Source organism: Furipterus horrens, unplaced genomic scaffold (genome assembly GCF_987537825.1).
Source record: "Furipterus horrens unplaced genomic scaffold, mFurHor1.1.pri manual_scaffold_5, whole genome shotgun sequence".
Classification (NCBI taxonomy): Eukaryota; Metazoa; Chordata; class Mammalia; order Chiroptera; family Furipteridae; genus Furipterus; species Furipterus horrens.
In genome coordinates this window covers 171750302-171776139 of record NW_028327175.1, presented here as the reverse complement: position 1 = coordinate 171776139, position 25838 = coordinate 171750302, and the positions used below count along the sequence as shown (strand labels likewise).

Genomic DNA, 25838 nt, shown 5'->3' with positions numbered 1-25838 from the left:
GGATTCCAGAAGGGTTTTGAATGTAAACTGTGGTTGAAAAATAAGAAAATAAAAAATTAATTAATTAAAAAATAAGAATGTCTGATAACGCCAGCTAGAGAAAGTTACGGTCTAAATAGGGTATGGGCTCATTAATTAACCATCACAACATTTTCAAGGACTCCAAGACTCTCCCTACTTGAAGTGTGGTCTTGCAGTATTATCATCTCCTGGAACCTTTAAAATTCACAACCTCCACCCTTGACCCAGAGCTACTTAAACTGAAGCTTCATTACCACAGATCATCAGGGGACTTCGATGCATGTTACATTTGAATAGTTCTGACTATATAAAAACTGATTTCTAAGGGAAGCTGATGAAAAATTATGTAATTGGGTTCAAGATACTTGGAATGCTCTAACCCCAATAAGGTAGCATATTTCCATAGCAGGAAGCTAATCAATACATTATCAGACTAAATGTGCCTTGGAGTTTCCAGACTTGGTGACTCATTTGATCAGAAAAGGTCAGTTTGAACATTTGTATCTTCCCCAAAGCTGACAGACCAAGTTGAAATGCTGGGGCACTGGGAACAGTGTGAGTTTTATCATCTGCAATCCCAAGTGTAGCAAAAAGCAGTACTTGGCAACAATGCCTGGATGAAAATGGATTGAAAAGAGTTACTCCCATTTATTAAGGCTCTATGTTGTGGTGAATGCTTCACATATGCTTTCTCCTTTTTGCCTCACTCTAAAGGAGATGGGGACTTCTGGCCAAGACAAAAGCCTAGACAGACACACTGCATCTCCCTCCACAATGAAGAAGGAATACAACTACCTGAAAACTAGAGACAACCACAAGTTACAGAAAATCAAGATGCATGGAAGTCCAATGAACAAAGATATAAAGAAGAAATACTAATTCAGACAGGTAGGAGGGGCAGAGCCAGGATGGAGAAGACATGGTGTGGTGGCCGCAGGAGCAGCAGCTGTGGCAGGCCTGCAGAAAGCACAGTCACATCTTTTAAGAAGTAAGGAGAGAAATCTGGGGAGCACTCCAGCACCAGCACCAGACCAGATCATATAGCTCATGTTTCCAGTGCCAGGGAAAATAAAGCATCATTGCTTTTGACTGTGCAAACCAGTGGGGGTTGGGGTGGAGGAAGAAATTGGCAGTCTCTCAGTGGAGTTTGCTTGTTTAAAGGGCCCCCATTGTCCTAGAATATCCACAGATCCACCCGCTCTGGGAACGACAGCCAAGGCAAGAGCTAGAGAGGTGCCAGGCCAATATAAAAATGGGAGAAGTGCCTGGAAAGGGCAGGTGCTGAGCAAGTGGCATTGTTCCCTCTCAGACCCTTCCCCCACACAAAGCACCACAACGTGGTGAAACAGGTCGCCCTGTACTGACGAATACTTAAGGCTCCGCTCCTTACAATGTAACAGGAGTGACAGCTCTGCCTAAGACACAGAGGCAAATTTGCACAGAAGCATGTCAAGATGAGGAGACAGGTAAATATGACTCAAAAGGGGGAACAGATCAAGGTTTCAGTGGGAGAACTAAGTGATGAGGAGATAGACAACCTAACAAATGAGGAAATAGCCAACCTAACAGACACAGAGTTCAAAACACTGGTGACAAAGATGCTCACAGGTTAACAGATATGTTTAGGTATGGCAAATACATAAGGGAAGAAGTGCAGGCTGTACTAAATGAAACGAAGGAAAATCCACGCAAAACCAATGGTGAAGGGAAGGAAGGCAGGGTTCAAATCAATGACTTGGAACATAAGGAAGAAAAAAACGTTCAACCAGTACAGAATGAGGAAACAAGAATTGAAAAAAATGAGGAGAGGCTTAAAAACTTCTGGGACAACTTTTAATGTTGTTTACAGGAGTGCCAGAAGGAGAAGAGGAAGAGCAAGAAATTGAAAACTTATATGAGAACATAATGAAGGAAAACTCTCCAAATTTGGGAAGGAAATGGACATACAAGTCCAGGAATCACAGAGAGTTCCACACAAGCTAGACCCATAAAGGACCTCACCAAGACACATCATCATTAAAATGCCAAAAGTTAAAGATAAATAGAGAATCTTAAAAGCAGCAAGAGAAAAGCAGAGAGTTACCTACAAATGGGGTGCCTATAAGACTATCAGCTGATTTATCAAAGAAAACTTTGCAGGCAAGAAGGGACTGGCAAGCAGTATTTAAGGTGATGAAAAGCAAGAACTTACAACCAAGATTACTCTATACAGCAAAGCTATCATTTAGAATGGAAGGGCAGATAAAGTGCTTCCCAGACTAGGTAATGCTAAAGGAGCTCATCATCACCAAGCTATTATTATATGAAATGTCACAGGGATTTACTTAAGAAAAAGATCAAAATTATGAACATTAAAATGACAACAAAGTCACAACTATCAGCAACTGAAATTAAAAAATAAAAATAAAATCCAACTAAGCAAACCAGAATAAGAACAGAATCATAGGTATGAGGATCATTTGGAGGGTTATCAGCCAGGAGGAAAAAGGGGGTGCAAGGGGGAAATTATGCAGGGATTAAGAAGCATAATTTGTTGGTACAAAATAGGCAGGGGGGAGTTAAGAGTAATATAGGAAAGAGTAAAGTCAAAGAACTTATATGCATGACCCATGGGCATGAACTAAGGGGTGTGGGATTACTGGAGGGAAGGGGGGTACTGGGCAGAGAGGATCAAAGGGAAAAACAATTGAGACTACTGTAATAACACAGTCAATAAAATATACTTTAAAAAAAGTGAGGGACCTGAAGCTTGGAGAGGATAAGTGATTTTTCCAGGTGTGATTACAGCATTAATAGTGATAGTAATTTTGTACCTAGCATTTGCTATGAATATACTATGTCCAAAACATTATGCTAAATATCTTTGTATCCAGCATCTTATTTAATTTTTACTACAATCCTCTGAGAAGATATTTTTCATCTATTTTACAGCCGTCCCCCGCAAATTGAAAGGATTCAGTTTCAAGATCACATAACTCATAACTATTTATGTTTGAATATAGGTGCATCCTACTCAAAATTCTATACTTTTCTCAACACCAAAGTAACTTGAAAGGCAATCTTTTGTCCATCTGCAGTTTTCAAAGACATCAAAGAGATTCTAACTTCTATCATGAGACTAACGGGAGGAAAATTGGGACAACTGCATTAGAACAACAATAAAAAAATAAATAAGAAAGAAACTGTTTCAAATGTATAATTATAAACAGCAAAATTTCTAATATTTACAAATGAGATTATAAAATTAATGTTAAAAATGTGCCCTTCAGCAAAGATGAAATAAGCATCCCTTGTTGAAGAAGTTGTCTTCTCTTATGGGCAGTAATTGGATTTCACTACCTATTCTGTAATGTAGAGTCTCCCAAAAATAAGTGCAAAATACTTACATGAAATTCACAAAGATACTATTAATGATATATATACACAGTTCCAAAATAAACTTCCAAACCAAATCCACATTCATATATCAAAATTTGTAGTTCCCCAGTCACACTGCAACAAATTGATGTATGTACCTATACTGGAGGGTAGAATGATTTAGAGGAAGTGTAGGGGGTTGGTTCCTCACAGAGCTCTGTTTGAATCCCAAATTCCCCACGTAAGAGCCATGTAGCCTCAGACATTCCTTTAGTACTCTCCAACTCATGATTTCCTCCACCATAAAACAACAGTTTGTGTTACTGCAGAGGATTGTGTAAATAAGAGTCAACACAATCACAATGTAAAAAGCGTAGTGGATAAATGTTCAGGTATGGTACTTTTCTTCCACATTAACCCTGGTGTTCCACATAGTCAGGAATTGAAAGATATATGTTTCCATCTTGAAATCAATATAGCTGATCAGACACCTTAAATTGACAAAGGAATGCCAGATTCTGGGCCATTGTCATAACTTCTAGTTTTTTTAGTTTTAGTCCATTAAATCTGTGTTGATTAGTTTGAGCACCTTGAATGGCACACTGATTTTCATCGCACTTAGGTCATGTAGAGTAGCCCCAGGCTGACTTAAGAAGTATGAGATAGGTTCAAACCCTTCCTCACATCCATTTTCCACAGTTGCACCCTCACCCCTACTTTCAGTTACATTTCTCTGAGATGGTACTCATTTGTGGCAACACACTACAACTTCTCCTCTCTCAGTCTTGAGTGATCTACATTCTATCTGTTTCCTACTGTATAATTAAATATTCTTAAATATATCTGATATCAATAAGGTATTAGAGTAATAGAAATTTTATTTTAAAGATTCACAGTAAGAACAAGTAACGTAGTGGATTTGTATTATTATTTATTCAGATCACTGTTATTTTAACATGAAGTTGGATAACAAATTAAATATATATCTAATGGTGGAATTTTCTTAGTTTTTAGTAAGACATGCTTTCCTCATATTTTTAAAATAAGTATTGGTCATTTCAACTTACATATAAGAGACTTTGGGATTTAAAGGAACCCAGAGAAAGCAAAGCACAGAGTAGCAATTAATCATACTGAGTGTTAAATTGAATGTGTCTTTTGAAACAGATAATCTGAATTTATCATTACATTACATGGACATTATGTGAAGAAAACAAATGCCATACGAATGTGAGCATATTCATCCTCCAGAATATTGTTCTCCCTAGAAATTATGTGCACTCCTCAATGTTTTAAAAATATAAGTCCTGTTTGTTCCAGGTAAATGTGTTTTTCCTTCGCAATGTATCTGTCATATTTGATTCTGAGCTGCCATTCAGTGGCATGGCAAAAGGCAGCTAAGATTACAATTTTGATTTTGTACAAAGTCTAAAATTAAAAATCATGGGTACCAGTTTTTAGAATGTTTTCTCATATGGTAGGCAAAAGTTTTGTTACTTTATTACTTTCTAGACAACAGAGCTCTTCTAAAGAAATACAGCCCAATAATGAAGTCCCAGTATCTTTTGTTAGAACTATAATGCTGATAAACACTGTTACTAACTTAACCTGCATCCAGCAAGTATTCAGTAAATGGCTGGCAGATTGCCCAACTACATGTTTTATGCATGATCATTTTCTACATTGTTCAATTCCATTATCAGAATGATGATTGACTCAAATTATCTCCAAATATTTGGGTATCCAAGCCACTTGTATAGCACCTGTATCTTCATTGGCACCCTCTATGTGTCCTGGACTTGCATGACATTTTCTTTCATCAAGTTAGGAAATTTTTCTGTCATTAATTTTTCAATCAGATTTTCTATCCCATGCTACTCTTCTTATTTTATCCATATGATATGGATATTTTTTCATTTCATGTTGTCCTGCAGTTATCTTAAACCTTCTTCTTTCTTTTTCAGTCTTTTTTCATTTTGTTGCACTGTCTGGGAATTTCTTTCTTCAATGTCCTCTAGCTCACTCATTTGATCCTCTGCTTCCTTTAGCCTGCTTTTGGTTGATTCTACTGTGTTCTTCAGTTCAGAAATTGTATTCTTCATTTCTTCCTGTTCTTACTGATAGTTTCTTTTTTTTTATTTTATTTTTTTATGCTGATGTAGTTCTCAGTAAGTTCCTTGTAGCTTCTCTGGAGTTCATTGTAGTTTTCTTTGAATTTTTCAAGTTCATCGAGCTTCCTCATTACTATTGTTTTGAATTCTGTGTCTGATAATTTGCTTGCTTCTATTTCATCTATCCCTCCTTCCAGGAATTCCTCCTTTCCTTTTGGTGGGGTGTTGTTCTATTTGGTGGGGTGTTATTCTGCCTACCCATTTTGGGCACTGATCTTGTTTCTGCTTCTTAGATTAATCTGCTTTTATTTTTATGCCTTCGTGATGTGACCTTCTTGTATACAGTTGTTAAGCTGCTGCCCCCAGCTGATGCCACTTGGAGGGGAGCAGTCTGCTTAAGTGATTTCTCTCATTGCACTGGGGATGATTCTATACTGGAACCTAGTCTGCTGCTCTCCCAGTTCTTTATGGAGAGTCAGCACCCAAAGCTTATTACAAAGTGCCTCTAGTTCACTTCACCCTCCTTAGGCCTCAGCCAGGGGTCAGTGCACTCCCTTGTGCATGCCAGGAGCGGGTTGACCTGTTATGCACTGGGAAGGGTGGGTCCAAGGTGCACTGTTTGCTCGCCTGTTCTGGCAGAGGGGGAAGCCTCTGCATGCCAGCAGGTGGGTTTGTTGTGTGCCTGTTGGGGCAAGTCAGGGGCACCTGGGTGTACTGGCAGGTGAGTTGGTTTTGCTCCTGTTGTGGCGGGCTGGGGGCGCCTGGGTGGGGCTACTGGCGGTTTGGTTTCAGGACTATTGGGGCAGGCCGGGGGCATCCGAGCGGGCTGGTGGTGCCTGGCCGCGCTGGCCAGTGGGTTGTTTTTGCACCTATTGGGGCAGGCCAAGGGCGGCTGGCGAGTTGATTTTACGCCTGGGAGGGTGGACTTGGGCACTTCCATGTGCATGCTTGCACAACCCAGGGAGAGGGTTGGGGATTGTGTGAGTGCACTTCTGCACCTGCACTCCTCAAGAATCTCTCCCACCCCTAGCCTCTCCTCCCCTCTCCACAAAAAAACAAAAACAAAAGAGAACAAGAAAAAGGAAAAACGTATTCGTATGCACAAAACAGTTTGCTTCTACAGCTTATCTTAATGCAACCCCTCTAGGCTGGATTGAGCCTGGATCGAGGGAAGCACTAGTGCTCTCCTATTGGCTGAGAGCAAACCTCCCTCAAGTGGGAAGAAGTGGAGGATGACCTTGGAGACAAGAGACAGGTTTGTACCTGTCTAGGCTATTCAGTTACACATGAGACAGTGTGGTGAGAGATTGTGTGTCACTCTATATAATGAATTGTATTCTGAAGTGTAGTCCAAGTTCTTGTCTGTATACAAGGAGTTAGCAGAATTTATGTTTTTATTTCATTTCCTTCAGATCATATCTCCCTCTGCTATTTCTCATCATAAGTGCCTAAACAACCCTGATTTGTTTTGTCCTATCTATGTCAGTTTCACCATTCCCAGTCAAAGGACAAACATCAGCACAATTGTCAGGCAAGTGTATTTTGCATATTTTAAAGTAAAACTTGGTGATCAATATAAGTCTTGGACCCCTCACAAGGTGTGAAAGCAGTGTGTCAAGAGTTTACAGATGTGGAAGAAGGGAACATGTGATAAATTGCCATTTGGTATACCTATGGTTTGGCGAGAGCCTAGAGATCATTCAAGTGACTGTTACTTTTCTATAGTGAAAATGTCAGGATATAACAAGAAACGTAAATGTAAAATAGAGTATCCTAGTCTACCATCAGCTATACATCTAGTGCCTCATTCAGCTGAAATCCCAATGCCAGTTTTCATTGAACTACTGTCTTTCAAAAAGCAGGAATATGGTGAAGAACTAAGTGACAGAAATGATGAAGATTTTGAAATTGAAGATGACTCGGTTTGTAAGGGATTTGATCAGAGTGAGTTGAATGATTTGGCACAAGATTTGACACTATCCAAAAAGGCTTCAGAACTCCTAGCATCAAGACTGCATGAGAAAAACTTGCTTGAAAAAGGAGCAAAGGTATCCTACTCTAGATCAAGAGAAAGTGAATTTCTCCAATACTTTCAAAGTGACGGTGGCTTTGCATATTGCCATAACATACATGGTTTAATGGAGGAATTGGGAATTCCAATCTATAATGCAACTGAATAGCGACCCTTCATTGATAGCTCAAAGCAGAGTTTGAAGTGTGTCCTCCTCCACAATGGCAATTTATTTGGTGCAGTCCCAATTAGCCATTCAGTTTGTTTTCATGAAGAATATGAAGACATAAAGAGAGTCATTGATCTGTTGCAATATCACACACAAAATTGGATCGTCTGTGTTGACCTTAAAATGGTTTGTTTCTTTCTTGGTCAGCAATGCAGATATATCAAGTATCCCTGTTTTCTGTGTATGTGGGACAGCAGAGCTCCTGAGAAGCATTGGATGGAGTCAAATTGGCCTCCAAGATTGTACCTAAAACTTAGTGATGCAAACATTCTACATGAGCCACTTGTTGACAGAAAGAACATTATATCCCCACCTCTGAACATAAAACTGGGTCTCATGAAGCAATTTGTTAAAGCTTTTTCAACTGAAGGAGACTGTTTCAAGTATCTTATTTTGGCATTTCCTAGCTTGTCATTTGAAAAGGTAAAATACATTAATATGTATGTTTGTTAACAGAACTTTACTACTTGTACATAATTTGACTTACAGTAACAACATATAACCTTTACATGAATAAAATAACTCTAAATAAACAGTATATTCAGGTAATTTTTTCTTCATTTTCTTTTGTATGTACATTTTGTATGATTTGGGGGATAAAGGGATGCTATCCTGTACCTTAAAAAGTTGACATGATAGAGAAAAACTAGAGCCATTTTTGGATTCAAATGCCAGAAGTCAGTCAAAAAATATGCGTCAAATCTAACTCAAGAAAATTGTGTTCCCGAGTGTAATAAAAAAACTCCCAGCACACAAAAGCCCAGGAGTAGATGGCTTCACAGGTGAATTTTACAAAACATTTAGGAAGAAATAACTCCTATCTTTCTCAGACTATTCAAAAAAATCTGAGAAGAGCGAAGATTCCCAAACTCTTTCTATGAAGCCAGTATTACTCTAATTCCCAAACCAGGTCAAGACACAACAAAGAAAGAAAACTACAGGCCTATATCGCTGATGAACATAGAGGTTAAAATTCTCAACAAAATATTGACAAACTGGATCCAGCAACACATTAAAAATATCATACACCACGATCAAGTGGAATTCATCCCAGGGATGCAAAGTTAGTTTAATATTTGCATATCAATAAATGTAATACACAACATAAACAAAATGAAAGACAAAAATCACATGATTATATCAATAGATGATGAAAATACATTTGATAAAGTAAAAGGCCCATTTATAATGAAAACACTCAGGAAAATGGGAATAGAGGGAGCATACCGCAACATCATAAGGGCCATATATGAAAAACGTGAAGCCAACATCATACTCAATTGGCAAAAACTGAAAGCATTCCCCCTAAGATCAGGAACAAGACAAGGATGTCCACTCTCTCTACTCCTATTCCACATAGTCCTGGAAGTTCTAGCCACAGCAATCAGACAAGGAAGAGAAATAAAAGGCACTCAAATTGGAAAAGAGGAAGTAAAACTGTCATTATTTGTGGATGACATGACAGTGTACATAAAAAACCCTATAGACTCTATCAAAAAACTACTTGACATAATAAATGAATTTGGTGAAAGAGCAGGATACAAAGTCAATATTCAGAAATTGAAGGCAGTTTTTACACCAACAATAAGAAATCAGAGATAGAAACTAGAAAATAAATCCCACTTACTATAGCAACGAGAAAAATAAAGTACCTAGGAATCAATTTAACCAAGGATGTAAAAGACCTGTACATAACGCCGAAGAAAAAAAATTAAGGAAGATACAAATAAATGGAAGCAAATACCATGTTCTTGGATGGGAAGAATCAACTTCATCAAAATGTCCATAACCCAAAGCAATTTGTAGTTTCAATGCAATCCCTATTAAAATACCAATGACATATTTCACAGACCTACAGCAAATACTTCAAAAATTTATATGGAACCAAAAAATACCCCAAATAGCCACAGCAATCTTGAGGAAGAAGAACACAGCAGGAGGAATCACAGTACCAGATACCAAACTATACTACAATGCCATGGTAATCAAAACAGTCTGGTACTGGCATAAGAACAGACATATAGATCAACTGAGCAGAATAGAGAGCCCAGAAATAAACCCAGGTCTATATGGTCAACTATTTGACAAAGGTGGAAGGAACATAAAATGGAGTGAGAATAGCCTCTTCAACAAATGGTGCTTGGAGAACTGAACAGGGAAGTGCAAAAAAATGAAACTAGACCATCAACTTACACCATTTACCAGTATAAATTAAAGATGGATCAGACTTAAATGTAAGCCATGATACCATAAAAGTCCTAGAGGAAAACATGAGCAGAAAAATTTCAGATATCCCACATAGCAATATTTTCACTACTATATCTCTTGAAGCAAGGGAAATAAAGGAAAAAATAAACAAATGGGACTACTTTCATCTAAAAGGTTTCTGCTCAGCAATAGAAAACATCAGCAAGATGAAAAGGGAACCAACTTTATGGGAAAATATATTTGTCAATGATACTTCAGACAAGGGATTGATTTCCAAAATATATAAAGGATTTATAAGACTCAATACCAAGAAGATAGACAACCCAATTAAAAAATGGGCAAAGTATCTGAACAAACACTTCTCCAAAGAGGACATACAGAGGGTCCATAGGCATATGGAAGAATGCTCAACATCACCAGCCATCAGAGAGATGCAAATAAAAACCACAATGAGATACCACCTCACACCAGTCAGAATTGCCATCATCAACAAATCAACAACAACCTGTGCTGGCAAGACACGGAGAAAAGGAAACCCTAGTGCACTGCTGGTGGGAATGCAGACTGGTGCAGCCACTATAGAAACAGTGTCAAATTTCCTCAAAAAACAAAAAATGGAACTGCATTTTTTACCAGCAATTCCATTGCTAGGATTATACATGAAAAATCTTGAAACATCAATTCAAAAAAACCTTTGCACCCCTATGTTCGTAGCAGCACTATTTACAATAGCCAAGTGCTGGAAACAGCCTAAGTGGCCATCTGTAAATGAGTGGATCAAAAAGCTGTGGTACATTTACACAATAGAATACTATGCCGCAGAAGAAAGAAGGAACTCCTATCACTTGTGAAGACATTGGGTGGAACTAGAGAGAATTGTGCTTATCAAATAAGCCAGACAACAAAAACAAATACCATATGATATCACCTAATACAGGAAACTAAAGAACAATACAAACAAAAGAGCAAAATTGAACCATAGGCATGTAAACAAGGAGCAGACAATTACCAGGGGGGGTTGGAGGGGTGGGAAAGAAAGGGGTAGGTAGGGGAAGGGTCTAGTCAAGGAACTAGTATAAATGATTCATGAAAATGGACAACAAGTTGGGGATTGACTGTGGGAGAAGGGGTGGGCTGGTTGGGATGGGAGCAATGGAGGAAAAAGTGGGGTAACTGTGTAGAGAAACGATAAGTAAATTTTTAAAAAAGAATAAAGTAGAAATTCAGAAAAAAAATACATAATACAATTATCTTTGAGGGTGAAGGTCATCGTACAATGCCCTCATCTAGTGTGTCTCATGAAAACACAACAGACCCATAAGAACCTTTGGAGTTTAAAATACAAGGCTTCTGGTATTCTGATCCTTGGAACTGCAACCTACAAATTAGCTGAGGAGTTGCTCACAAGTATGCAGCTGACAACAACATGGTACCTCTGCTTACCTCTCCAGGAAATAAGTGGACTCATTGTTATTTCTTTGACTGCCATATAGATGGATGTGAAAATCTCTCCGAAGTTTACAGTCTATTGTGTGCTACCTTATGTGCAAATCCAGAATGCTTCATCAAATTGTAATAGTGGCTCTCTTCTGTGTTGATGCAGGGGGTATTTTGTTGGCAGGATTGTTTCATTTACCTGACACCACAACTTACTGTGTAGTTGGTTAGCACTGGGCTGAGTGAGTTGTGATGTTACAGATACCAGGGTATAATGTGCCTTGAGAAAGAAGAAAATGATGTTGCATCATTTTTTCAAGCCAGTACTCAAAGACATTGTCTTATGTATATACAGGAGCAGAGATTTTCACCCTTCTTCATATTATGGCACACATAAACTAATTACTAAAATTCTGTGCCATACCAAAAAATATATATATTTTTCACTGATCTGACCAAAAAAAAAAAAGGTATAATTTTGATTCATTCACATCCAATTGCCATTGTTGTGTAGGGTATTGTCATTTTTTTTTTTAAATTTGACAAGCTAAGGGAAAAAATTTCAGTGGCCTTTTTCTAACTAGTTAGGTGTTGCATGTTTTAAAAATTCAGCACACAGTTGAAAATTGCTGCATTGAAAGGGCAGTAACAGTGACATACTTGTAGAGGGCAATACTTTGAACAATTTTAGGGATATTTTAAGATATTCTTAAATTACTATTTTTGATTTTTACTTAAGGATATGTTTATTGACTTGAAAGAGACTGGGAGGGTGAGAGAGATGTGAGAAATATCTGTCGGTTGCCTCCATACACACACATACTGGGGATCAAACCCGCAACCTAGGTATGTTCTGTGACCTAGAATTGAATCTGCAAACTTTTGATGTATGAGATTATATTCCAGCCAATGGAGGAAACTGGCCAGGACTAAGATATTTTAATGCAGTCATAATTATTTTAATTGTTATTATGTTGCAATTTCTTCTGATTTGTGTTGTTCAAAACTTTTAATTCTTTTGAGAACAAAAATAAGTTGAGAATATGTTGTCTTCAAAGAAGACAAAGCCAGGGCAGAAACACTATGAGTGGAATCCCCTCTTGGAGAACACTCCTAATATAGTAAGTGTGGTCAGGCTACAACATGGTTTGCAGCAGAGATCAAATGAAGTCAGAGAAGGCAAATCAGTTATCACATGAGCCCATTTTGGACATGGAGATGGATTTTGATCAGTGGTGGAGCAGGGTGAAAAAAGGGAACGAATCTGAGATATACTTTGAAAGCAGTAGTGAGCAGATAAGGACTTTTGATAAAATGACCGGATGAAGGAGAGAGTAGTGATAGATGCTTTTGGAGTTTTGAATCTGATAATATTAGAGAAAAGAAACACCATTTTCTAAGTTGTAGAATTTTTAGATGATTTGTAGACTTAAGTATTAAGTATAATAGATGGCTTTTGACATGGTCCGCCTAAGGTACCTGTGAGGCTGGTGGCTAGCTATGTGCAGACCAGGTCATGAACAGAGTGGCACATTTAGAATGCAGTAACATTTACATTTTAGAAGGTGTTGTAGTCACTGAGTAGACTGAACTGAAGGAAGTTGCTACATGTATAGGAGATGCTTACATACATGAGAGAGCCATGGGAAATGTCCTCTTCTGACAATGAAGAGAGCCCTGAAGCTGAGCAAGAGGAAACAGCTGGAGGATAAGTAGGTGGACTATCCTATACTGGAAGTCAGAGAAGGAGAGCTCCAGGAGATCAACAGTGTTAAATGCAACAGAACAAAAATGAAGATTGAGGAAAACATTTATTTTCTTTTGTAATTGTTTCCTTTATATTCTCCTTTTAGACCTTATTTTTTCTAATCACCTTCTTTCAGTTTTCCTCATTCTGGAACATATTGTTCTTTGATAATTTTTTTTTAGCTATTTCAATATATATCTGTATATATTAGCTTATAATTTCCTGGGAGCATCCTTCTGGCATAACTTCATTGTCTGAATCATCCTGCTTTAATTCTCCTTTCCTTATAATAACTTAAAATAACTTTGTATGGAAATAGGCCATGATCTCTTTCTCCTCTTTTTCTCCCTGTACCTCCTTTTATTCTTTCTTGGAGTTTCCCTGTACATCTAAGGAAAGCAGATGGGGCAGAGTAGATTTTCTAGCATTATGGGTGTAGAGCACCCTCTCGGCTATTTTTTGCTAAGTGTTTCAATAATAACAAAAAATATGACACAACATTTACTACTAATGTGGTGTCTGCTTCTTTTTCCTTTTTCAACCATTTTCTTTGTTTCTACTGTAGTTACTTGAGTTTTCTCTCAGTGTTCCTTGTTAGTGTGAATCTTTGCCATGAACGGAAGCTTCATTTAATTAGTTTGGAGGGTCCATGGGGCCCAGACTTCTCCAGAACTTTCGGACCTCACTACAAAGCCTGTGTCCTCACCCACAAAATGGTTAGGTTGCTGTTCCACAGTGGTCCCAACAGGCTTCCCAGTGAGAGTTTTTGGTAATCTGGGAGTACTAGAGGGGTTTATTTTAATATTAAGTGAATAAAAATTTTGCACTGTACTCCATAATTTGTGTTTGGGTTAAAAAAATATTTTGAATGCCTTATTATTGAGTAAAACGGATACTTCAGGAGGTTGTACCTCATCCATGACCTCATATGAACCTGAATGTGTGCACATAACTCTGACTGACAATTTGCACATCTGTTTTAGAAATTTCGTTACAGTTGCGGGGACATTGACCAGACTTCAGTGGACAGTGTAATGCGTCTTGCTTTTCAGAAAACACATAACCAACACAAATTGTTTGGCATAGGAAGAGACAGAGATGATATTTTAGAGAGAAATAGAATTGAAGGAAAGAAGAAACTTCTTTTAGAATAAGGAGACTTTAATATATTGTTTTAAGTATGAAAAGAATTAGGAGAGGTTAGATTGCAAAGGCAAGTGTTGAATAAAAACTATAATCCAAATGAATAAAATTTAAACAACTTTAAAAGACTTTTTATAAAGAGATTAGTTTTCACACACACACACACACACACACACACACACACACGAATACCCCTCTTTTGTGATAGCAAATTGTTATCAAACATTTGTTTGAAGTTCTCTGGTACTGGGGATCCAATTACTCCAGAAAGGACTCATAGAGACATCTTTGTTTTAATGACTGCAGGATTTTTATTTCCTGCATTTTTGTGTATGAGTTTTATTCACTCTTTCTTAGTGCCAGCCATAGAGATTAATTTGTCTATGTGGTATGACAAATGTGAGCTTTAAGTGAGCAAAGAAGTAAAGATTAGTTCCCTTTTGTTCATCACCAATGACACATTTGAATGATGGTGCTAGCTGCGCTTCACTCATCCACTCTGGTAAAACAGGACATTATTCTTCAAATATGTCCATCTGAGCCCAGACCCATTTTGTGACAGCTGGGAGCCTAACTTGAGGGCAATTTCGTTGGTTCTACCAAAGAGCCATTTGGTCTGCAGCTAAGTCCAGCTTTGAAGAATATGGCAGGGCCTACAACTGATATTCTTTCTTCTGTTTATTAAGCATTGTATTAAGTCATAAAGTTTTAGATTTTAGGGAGTAAACAGGCTAAACATGTGAGCAGATGAAATTTTCATTAAACCAAAAATTGCATGGCTCAGCTGAATAAGCAACAAATTATACTTTACTAATTGAGAATATATTCAGGCCAATGAATGCATTTTGGTTACATGGAAATTCCATCTGATCAGTTAACACTAACACCTTGGAAAATATAGGGATTCCATGTCATTCCAGACTTAGGTGGTATTAATTCTTTTTTGTTTGTTTTTAATTCAGTATTTTAAAAATAACACTGATCCCAAGGAAAAATTTGTGGGAGAAAGGAGGGATTTAATTATGGATTTGTAGTTTTACACACACACACACACACACACAAAGACAGAGAGACAGAGAAAGAAAAAGAAAGAAAATGAAAAAATAAATCATGGATAATATTCTGAGTAAGATCACAGACTTAACTTATTATTTGAAGCATCTTTTAATACTCTAAACCTACCATAATGAGACACAAAAGTGAGATATAGCAAACCAAAAAGGTGCTATGTTAAAGTCAAGAAAAAAAAATGCGCAGAACAGAAATATAAAGTGATGTTCACATTGAAACCACACTCCAGGCAGCTTGAGGAAACCAAGGTGGAAAGTAATAGCTAAGAGCTAAGCTATTCATAGTTATAAACATAAATGAAAAAGACTGTAAATAACACAGTGTGAAATACTCATTAACCCTCTTGGGGGAAGAACCTTTATTATATTTTTAATGTTAGGCTTAGTCTCAACTTGTTCAAGCCAAAGAAATGTGAGCGAAAGTGATATGACTCTATAGAAGAAGCATTAGGATCTAGTGACCAGTTCTCTAGTCCTATTGATCAAGAAAGAGAATATCCCATATGTCTGGGTCTCAAAATGAAGGTGATGATGAAACACAGCCACAGAACCACAGCAGAAATGAGTGAGAAATAAAACTGTGTATGCCACAAAAGTAGCATGACCATTAATCACTGCAATATAACCAACTCTATCCTGACTAATACTTAGATCTGAGAAGATGTAATGTTTAAACCTAACTTATTTTAATGTCTGGACCTGAGAAATGTAGAGAATTATCGAGTGAGGAGGGTTTGTCACTGCACATTTACAAGAGTTCTGCTTCCTGGGTATCTGTAAGCCTAGGAAGGTTACAGGAAAAGACCTAAAATGAGACACTGAAACAAAATGCCTCCCAGCTAGGTGACTATAACTTCCATACCCCTAATACTACCTCAGAACAGAAATATTCAATCACATTGTAACAGTTGTTTTAGAGACTACAGGACAGAAAACCTTAAGCAGAAGAAGCAAGCATGAACAGCAAGTTAAGGTGAAAATGAAATAAACAATATCAAAAATAAGCCAGCAAATTGAAATACCAAAATTAATGATGAAATCTAGTCCTAGAATTGAAACCATCACATCCAACACACAGGTGAAAAATTAACTCCAATGGAATGACACATTTTTTGAGTTATAGAAGAATATTTTAGGAAAAATATATTTTAAGTTCAGTTTTCTAAAAACAAGAGATTGTGAAACAAAAACAAAAAGAAATAAAAACATTCATTTTACAGGTAGATTTCAGAAAGAATCAATTAAATATACAGAGAATAAAAGGTCATCATTATGAAATGAACTAGTCACAGTATAAGAAAGGTTAGTAAATTGAAATACCATATAAGAAATATGAAGATTAAAGTTTCAAAAATGCAGCAAAAGAAATTCTAGAAGGTTGGAAATAAAAGAAATGACAGAAGTGATATTTGAAAACATAATAGGTAAAATTTTTCATAATTAAGGAAGATGCAAGTCAAATTTTAAATGCCTTTTGAGTATCTAACAGGATGATGAAAGATAAATTTACATCAAAATGTGATTTACTGAAACTTTAGAAACCTTAAAACTATCAGAGCAAAGTATTCCCAGAGTTGCGAAGTAAGAACCTCTGATATTCTACTCCTCCCTAAAATACATGAGACCATGGTAAAATAATAAAGATAAACTTTTTAAAACCCTAGAAATTAACCAAAAGCTTCCAACAATCCAAGGAGGTTTTTTTTTTTTAAATTATTTATTTATTTGTTTGTTTGTTTATTTATTTATTTTTAGGGAGAGGGGAAAGGAGAAAGAGAGGGAGAAAAACATCACTGTGTGGTTGCCTCTCACTCATTCCCCCAACTAGGGACCTGACATGCAACCTAGTCATATGTTCTGACTGGGAATCAAACCAGCGACACTTGGTTCACAGGCCAACGTTCAATCCACTGAGCCACAGCAGCCAGGTCCCAAGGAGTATTTAGTTAAGGCTGAATTAATTTTAAACAGCAAGATTTGTACCATTTTAACTAGCTCTATTCCCATCCTCCTCTCCCTTCCTCTGTTGAAACCTTAAAAGTTAATAATCTAGTAATAATGGAAGCTGTGAAAAACAGAAGCCCACCAACCACTGGCATTGGTGGAAACCTCCTGAAGTCCAAAATTAAACAATGTTCATTATTTGACTTGTCCTCATGCTTAGGACTAGTCCTTTAAATTTTTTTTTCTATTATATTATCCCAATTTTCGCAATTGCTCTCTCTTGCCCCATCCACATCCCCTCTCACAGTCAATCCCCACCAAGAACTGGTCTTTATATGACCTGACTCAGAGCTTGCTTAATAGGAAAGCCGAATGCCTAGAAAGTTTGTCAAATCAGCCTGCAGCAATTGTTTCATGTTGATTACTGTTGCCTGATGCAGAAATTCAAATTGGGGCAACCAAGAAGCTGGTTAAAAAAATAAAAAAGAAAATGTGAATAAATATTTTTAGTGGGCTTTGGAAAGCTCCAGCACATTCTGGGCAATCTAGAATACTATGCACATGTGTAGGCTGTGCACAAGTAAAGGGTATCTCTGAAAAGGCCCTAATTGCTCATCTCTGGTAAATATTGAGTTTTTTCAAAAAAGCAAGAAGGCAACCTCAGTGTTGTAAACTACTGGAGCATTGAAGGCTTGTTCCAAGACACAGACACACATACACACAAGACAATATGACCTACTAAATAAAAACAAAAACAAAAACACAAAACAGTCAATAGAAATCTCCACAAAGGAGCCCAAATGTTGGACTTAAGAAAATAGTTAAAGTCAGCAATTATAAATATGTTCAAGGAAGTACAGGAATGTATATCAAAATAACTAAGTGAAATGCCACACAAGATAGATTATAAATAATGATGGAAAATTATTTTAAAAGATTCAAATAGATAATGTCATTGAAATGCACAACAAAACAAATGATGAATTTACTGGAGAGCATAGAGAAAAACAGAATATGAAGATAACTTATTTGAGATTACATAGTTTGAGAAACAGAAAGAAAAATAATTAATAAAAATGAATAAAGCCTCAGAAACCTGTGGGACACCATAAATCATACTGTTGGATGCATAATGAAAGTGCCAGAAGCAGAAGAGAGAAAAAAAAAAGTAAAAATAATATTTGAAGAAATAATGACTGAAAAATCCCCAAACTTGTTCAAAGATATTAATTTACACATTGAAGAAGCTCAATAAACTTCAAAGAGGATAAACTTAAAGAGAGTCTAAATTAGACATATCATTATTAAACTGTCAAAAGATAAAGAGATATTATTGAAAACATCAAAAAAGAATGAGTCATCACAGACAAGACATCCTCAATAAAATTATCAGCAATTTCTTATCAGAAACCATTGAGGTCAGGATGCAGTGAGATGACACACTCTAAATGTTGAAAAAAGAGACAGTCAACCAAGAATTCTATAGTTATCAAAAATATCCTTTGAAACTGAGGGAGAAATTAAGATCTTTAAACACCAGAGAGATAGAGAAAGAATAGGGAAGTGGGGGAGAGAGGGAGAGAGAGACAGACAGACACACACACACACACACACACACAGAGAGAGAGAGAGAGAGAGAGAGAGAGAGAGAGAGAGAGAGAATTTATCACTAGCAGATATGCCCAACAAGAGATAAATACTAAAGTGAGTTCTTCAGGCTAAAATGAAAGAATACTACATAGTACCTCAAATCCACATTAAGGGATTAGGAACAACAATAAAGATAACTACATAGGTAAATAGTAAACAAAATATAATTTTTGTACCTCATACTCTTCTATGTGATTTAAGAGACAACTACATAGGGCAGTAAGTATAAAACTTTATTGGTGAAATTATGATGCATAAAGAAGTAACCTGTATAATAACAACAGTACAGAGGATGATGATGAAATGGAGCTATATATGAGCAATGTTTTTATATGCTATTGAAATTAATTTATTAATCTGAACTAGTTTAAGTTAAAATGTTTAGTGTAATATTCAGGCCAATAAAATAAAAATTTAAGACTTGTAGGTAAAAAAATGAAAATAAAATGACACTCAATAAATCTCCCTAATACAAAATAAGGTTGTGCCCGGGCAGCTTATCTCAGTTGGTTGGAGCATTGCCTGCATACACCAAGGGTTCAGGTTTGATTCCTGGGGAGAGTATATGTAAGACTCAACCACGAATGCATAAATAATTGGAACCCCAACTCAATGTCTGTCTATCTCTCCCTCTCTCCCCTCCCCTTCCTCTCTTTCTCTAAAACCAATAAATTTAAAACATTGAAAAAAATGAGGTTGTTATGGAAGAAGATGGAACAAAGAAAGACGCAGAATACACAAAAACAAAGAGCAAAGAGGCCAAAGTAAACCCTGCCTAATTAGTAATGACATTAAATGTAAATGGGTTAAACATTCTGATTAAACTGCAGATTTAAGCATAATGGACTAAAAGAAAAGATCCAAGTCTATGGCATATATAAGAAGCACACTTAAAGTTCAAATATCCAAATGGATGAAAAGTAAAAGAATAGAAAAAATATTGTGCAATCATTGAACAAAATAGGGCTTCAGTGGCTATACTAATTTACACAAAATAAACTTTCAATAATGTGAAAAGACACAGAATTAGAGAAAATATTTGCAAACCATATATTTAATAAGGCAATTGTATACAGATATATATAAAGAACTACGTGACTTCCAGCCAAGATGGAGGCGTAGACAGACATGCTGCGTCTCCCTCCAAAATTAAGAAGGCATACAACTACCTCAAAACTAGAAACAACCAGAAGTTCCAGAAAAATAAACTGCATGGAAGTCCAGCAAATAAAGATATAAAGAAGAAATACTCATCCAGACAGGTACGAGGGGCAGAGCCAGGGCGGAGAGGGTGCAGTGTCATGGTGGCAGCAGCAGGCCAGCAGAGAGTGCAGTCACATGTTTTAAAAAGTCAGGAGGGACACCTGGAGAGCATTCCCAGCTCCTCACCAGACTTCGAAGCCCACGGTCCCAGCACCAGGGAAAATCAAGCCTCATTGCTTCTGACTGTGCAGACCAGTAGGGATTGGGGTGGAGGCAGAAATTGCTGGTCTCAGCAGAATCCACTTGTTTAAAGGGCCCCCATGGTCCTAGAACATCCACAGACCCAGCCACTCTGGGAACAATGGCCAGGAAAGCAGCTAGAGGGGGCCAGTCCAATGCGGAAGTGGGAGAGGTGCCTGAAAAAGGGGAGAGTGCTGGGCAGGTGGCATTGTTCCCTTTTGGACCTCTCCCCCACATACAGCACCACAATGTGGTGAAACAGGTCGCCCTGTACTGATGAATCCCTAAGGCTCCGCCCCTTACAATGTAACAGGAGTGACAGCTCTACCTGGGATGCGGAGGCAAACAAACACAGGAGTCTGTCAGAATGAGGAGACAGAGAAGTATGGCCCCAAAGGGGAAATGGATCAAGGTTCCAGTGGGAGAACTAAGCGATGAGAAGACAGACAACCTAACAGATGAGGAGATAGACAACAGATGCAGAATTTAAAACATGATAAAGATGCTCACAGGCTTGACAGATATGCTTGAGTAGGCAAATGCATAAGAGAAGAAGTGAAGGCTACGTTAAGTGAAACAAAGGAAAATCCATACAAAACCAATGGTGAAGAGAAGGAAACTGGGGTTCAAATCAGTGATTTAGAACATAAGGAAGAAGAAAACAGTCAACCAGTGCAGAATGAGGAAGCAAGAATTGGAAAAAATGAGGAAAACTTCCCAAATTTTGTGAAGGAGATGGACATACAGGTCCAGGAAGCACGGAGGGTCCTGGGCAAGTTGGACCCATAGGGGACCACACCAGATTGCCTCATGACTGAGATGCCAAAGGTGAAAGATAAAGACAGAGTCCTGGGGGCAGCAAGAGAGAGGTGGAGAGTTGCCTATAGGGGGGTGCCTATAGGACTATCAGCTGATTTCTCAGAGGACACTTTGCAGGCAGGAAGGGACTGGCAAGTAGTATTCAATGTGATGAAAAGCAACCTACAACCACGATTACTCTATCCAGCAAAGCTATCATTTGGAGTGGAAGGGCAGATGAAGTGCTTCCCAGACAAGGCGAAGCTAAAGGAGTTTATCATCACCAAGCCATTATTATATGAAATGTCAAAGGGACTTACTTAAGAAAAAGAAGATCAGACCTATGAAAACTAAAATGGCAACAAACTCACAACTATCAACAACTGAATCTAAAAAATAAAAACAAAATCGAACTAAGCAAAGCAGAATAGGAACAGAATCATAGGTATGGGGATCATTTGGAGAGTTATGTGCTGAGAGGGGGAAGGGAGAGAAATGGGGAAATGGTGCAGGGATTAAGAAGCATAATTGGTTGGTACAAAATAGACAAGCGGAAATTAAGAATAATATAATAAAGGATGAAGCCAAAGAACTTATATGCATGACCCATGGACACGAACAAAGAAGGGTGAAATTGCTGGAGGGAAGGTGGGTACTGGGCAGAGGGGATCCAAGGGAAAAAAATTGGGACTACTGTAACAACATAATCAATAAAATATACTTTTTTAAAAAGGCAAACAACTCAACTAACAAATAGACAAAGAATTTGAATAGGTATTTTCCTATATAAAATATACAAATGGCTTCTAAACAAACAAAAAATGCTCAAAATCATTTGACCTTTTGAAAATTCAAAACCATAATGAGATACCACCTTTTGCATATTACAATGGCTAAAATGAAAAAGGATGATACTGAGCCTGGAGCTGCTTCTGCTTGAACTACACGTGTGCAAGTTATTGTGATGGAAGTCAAACCGAACAAACAAACAAAAAAGTCACAGGAAGTGGTACAAAGACATCTCCAGAAAAGGGAAGATTTTATAAAAACAATGATTCTGGTTCTTCAAAGACATTCCCAAGAAAAGCTGTTAAGGACAGTGCACCTAAAATCACATCTAAGAACTTTCAGAAAAGCGCCACAAAACCAGGGAAAAAAAGGTGTGAAGCAGTTCAAAGATAAGCAGCAAGGAGATAAAAACCAAAGAACAAATTCCAGCAGGCAAATAAATTCAACAAGAAGAGAAGGTTCCAGCCGTATGGTAAAAGTGATGAGTCAGCTGCCAAGAAACTGAAATGGGATGATTTCAAAAAGAAGAAGGAAGAGCTGAAGCAAAGCAGACAACTCAGTGATAGAACCAACTATGACATTGTTGTTTGAGCAAAGCAGATTTGGGAGATTGTAAGAAGAAAAGACTGTGACAAAGAATAAAGAATAAAGTTCATAAGTGATTTGCAGAAGTTGACTCAAGGAAAAATTAAAGCTATTGCATTTGTACATGATTCAACTCATGTGGTCCAGTGTTACATTCAGTATGGTGATGAAAAACAGAGAAAGCAGGCTTTTGAAGAACTGCGAGATGATTTGGTTAAATTAAGTAAAGCTAAATATTCCAGAAATGTTGTTAAAAATTTTCTCATGTGTGGGAGTAAACCACAGATTGTGGAGATAATAAAAAGTTTTAAAGGCCACGTGAGGAAGATGCTCTGGCACACGGAAGCCTCTGCCATCGTGGGGTACGCATACAACGACAAAGCCGTTTTGGAGCAGAGGAACATGTTGACAGAGGAGCTGTGTGGGAACACATTTCACCTTTACAAGTCAGCAGATGACCCAACTCTGGACAAAGTATTAGAGTTATAGCCAGAAAAACTAGAGCTTATCATGGATGAAATAAAACAGATTCTAACTCCAATGGTCTAAAAGGAAGCTGTGATTAAACACTCACTGGTGCATAAAATATTCTTGGACTTTTTTACCTATGCACCCCCAAAGCTAAGATCAGAAATGATCGAAGCCATCTGTGAGGTGGTGGTCTACCTGGCACACACAGATGATGGCGCCAGAGTGGCCATGCACTGCCTATGGCATGGCATGCCCAAGGACAGGAAAGTGACTGTGCAAACAGTGAAGACTTATGTTGAAAAGGTGGCTAATGGCCAGTACTCTCATTTGGTTTTATTGGCAGCGCTTTGATTGTATTGATGATACTAAGCTTGTGAAGCAGATAATCATATCAGAAATTATTAGTTTCTTGCCTAACATAGTAAATGACAAATATGGAAGGAAGGTCCTATTGTACCTACTAAGCCCCAGAGATCTTGCACATACAGTACGAGAAATCGTTGAAGTTCTGCAGAAAGGAGTTGGAAATGCACACAGTAAGAAAGATCCAGAGATCTGACGCAGAGAGCTCCTAGAATCCATCTCTCCAGCTTTGTTAAGCTACCTGCAGGGTCACGCTCAAGAAGTGGTGCTAGATAAGTCTGCGTGTGTGTTGGTGTCTAACATTTTGGGAGCTGCCCTTGGAGACGTTCAGCCTGCCATGAATGCCGTCGCCAGCTTGGCAGCAGCAGAACTGCATCCTGGTGGCAAAGATGGTGAGCTTCACATTGCAGAACATCCTGCAGGACAGCTTGTTCTGAAGTGGTTAATTGAGCAAGATAAAAAGATGAGAGAAAATTGAAGAGAAGACTGTTTTGCAAAAACCCTTGTAGAGCATGTTGGTGGTATAAAGAACCTGAAGTCCTGGGCTAGTGTGAATCAAGGGGCCATTCTTCTTTCTAGCCTTCTCCAGAGTTCTGATCAAGAAGTTGCAAACAAAGTCAAAACTGGACTGAAAAGCTTGATTCCTACATTGGAAAAAAACAAGAACACCAGCAGAAGAATAGAAATGCTACTTGAAAAACTGTCAGTATAGATGGAAACAGTTAACAAGACGGAATTATTTTTCTCTTCTGATCTGTTTTCCCATTGTGGAAAAGGGCTGGGATCCACCTTACTGGTAATTTGTGTGCTCTGTATGTGTGTTCTTTGCATAAGAATTTATTTATAAAATGCTGTCTAACAATGTTCTTAAAAAAAAAAAAAGGATGATAAAAAGAGTTGGTGAAGATGTAGAGAAATTTGAACCCTCATACATTGCTGGTAGAAATGCAAAATGTTGGAGCTACTTTGGAAAGTATCTAAGGTAATTAGGAATAAACTGAAAAAAGGTGCAAGCTTATTATAAAGAAAATATATTGATAAAAATATATAAATAAAGAGATGCATGAAAGAAAAACTAAATAATACAATGTAGTATGTTCATGTGAAAGAGGATTGAATTTTGTAAAGACAATAAATGTCTCTTAAATTAATCAATAATTACAATGCAATTTCAATAAGATTTTCATAAACTTGTGAAATTTATCAAAAATTTATATGGGAGGTCAGACATCAATAATAAATTGATAAATGGACTTGCTTTACCTGATATTAAGATATATGATAAAACTATAAAAAATATGATCATTTAGAGGTAAAATAAAAAATAGCAAAGGAATAAAAGAGATTGTTACAAATGAACACAAATGAACAATATATAGGATATTGATAGTAGATAAAGGTAGCAATAAAGTTTTAAAATATTAATACATAATAACATCCTTTATTATTAAAATCCTACATGAGAATGATGACCATGGAGGACAGCATCATGGTTTTCCTGATAGAGGGATAAGGGGGTATAATAAGGGAGTGAAGAAAGCTTTGCCTGTAATTGCAATTTTTGAATCTATTAAATAATTCTTTTAAAACATGGTGAAATATTAATATTTGATACATTTAGGTAGAAAGTGCACATGCATGCTTCTAGTGAGGATTAAATAAAGTAACATACCTAAAGTTACTGGTCCAAACTAGGGTCTTAATACATATTGTTTTTACCTTTCTCTTTCTGGGTGATGGATATTTTAATCTTTTTTGGTAATATAGCATTGAGCAAGATCTTGTCATTTCTTACCCTTAAATAATTCTATTTGCTGATAGTAACAACATAAGATTAACTAAAGACTTCTTTTCTTAATGAATAATTTCAGGTTCTCTTACTCTCAAATAAAGAAGCCACAACACTATAGTCTCTAATTTCAACCAAACTGTAAACAGCAAACATAAGAAGATGTTTAAATACAATTGCTCTTGTTTGAGCAACTTTCTATATTTTTTCATGGGAAGTATTCTTAAAGGAATTTTTCAACTGTATTTCTTTAACTATATGCTTTAATATGATTGTATGGCATAAGATTAAGGAAATTTTCCTTAATTCTAGCTTTGTAATGGCCCAGAGTGGCCTTTGACAAGAAAATGGTGACATGCCCATGATCACCAGTACAAGTGCATTCAGACTTCAAAACAACCACATGTGTAATGGGCTTGACATTTGTATTTAAGTTTTGACATTCAGATATATTGATACTCATCTTCATTTACACACAGTGAAGAGAATGGTGAAAGACAAAACCAGGCAATGTCATGGTGACTCCAGGAAGTGGCAAAATGCCTGTTTTTTAGGGATATAGAAGCAGCCTCAGCCTGGGTTTGAAGGCACAGATGGATAATATTCAGAGGGATGGAGGAGCCTGTTCAGGCTCCTTTTAGAAGGAAAATAAAATAAAACAAGTAGTTTATC

General features: G+C 37.2%; 1 protein-coding gene and 1 pseudogene across 1 annotated transcript in view; one reads left to right on the top strand and one right to left on the bottom strand.

The window, feature by feature from the left end:
* NRG3 (neuregulin 3) overlaps nt 1-25838 on the bottom strand; it is a 675183-nt gene that overhangs the window by 241536 nt on the left and 407809 nt on the right. The window lies entirely within an intron of this gene.
* On the top strand, nt 6722-24089 carry LOC150010382 (pumilio homolog 3 pseudogene; annotated as a pseudogene).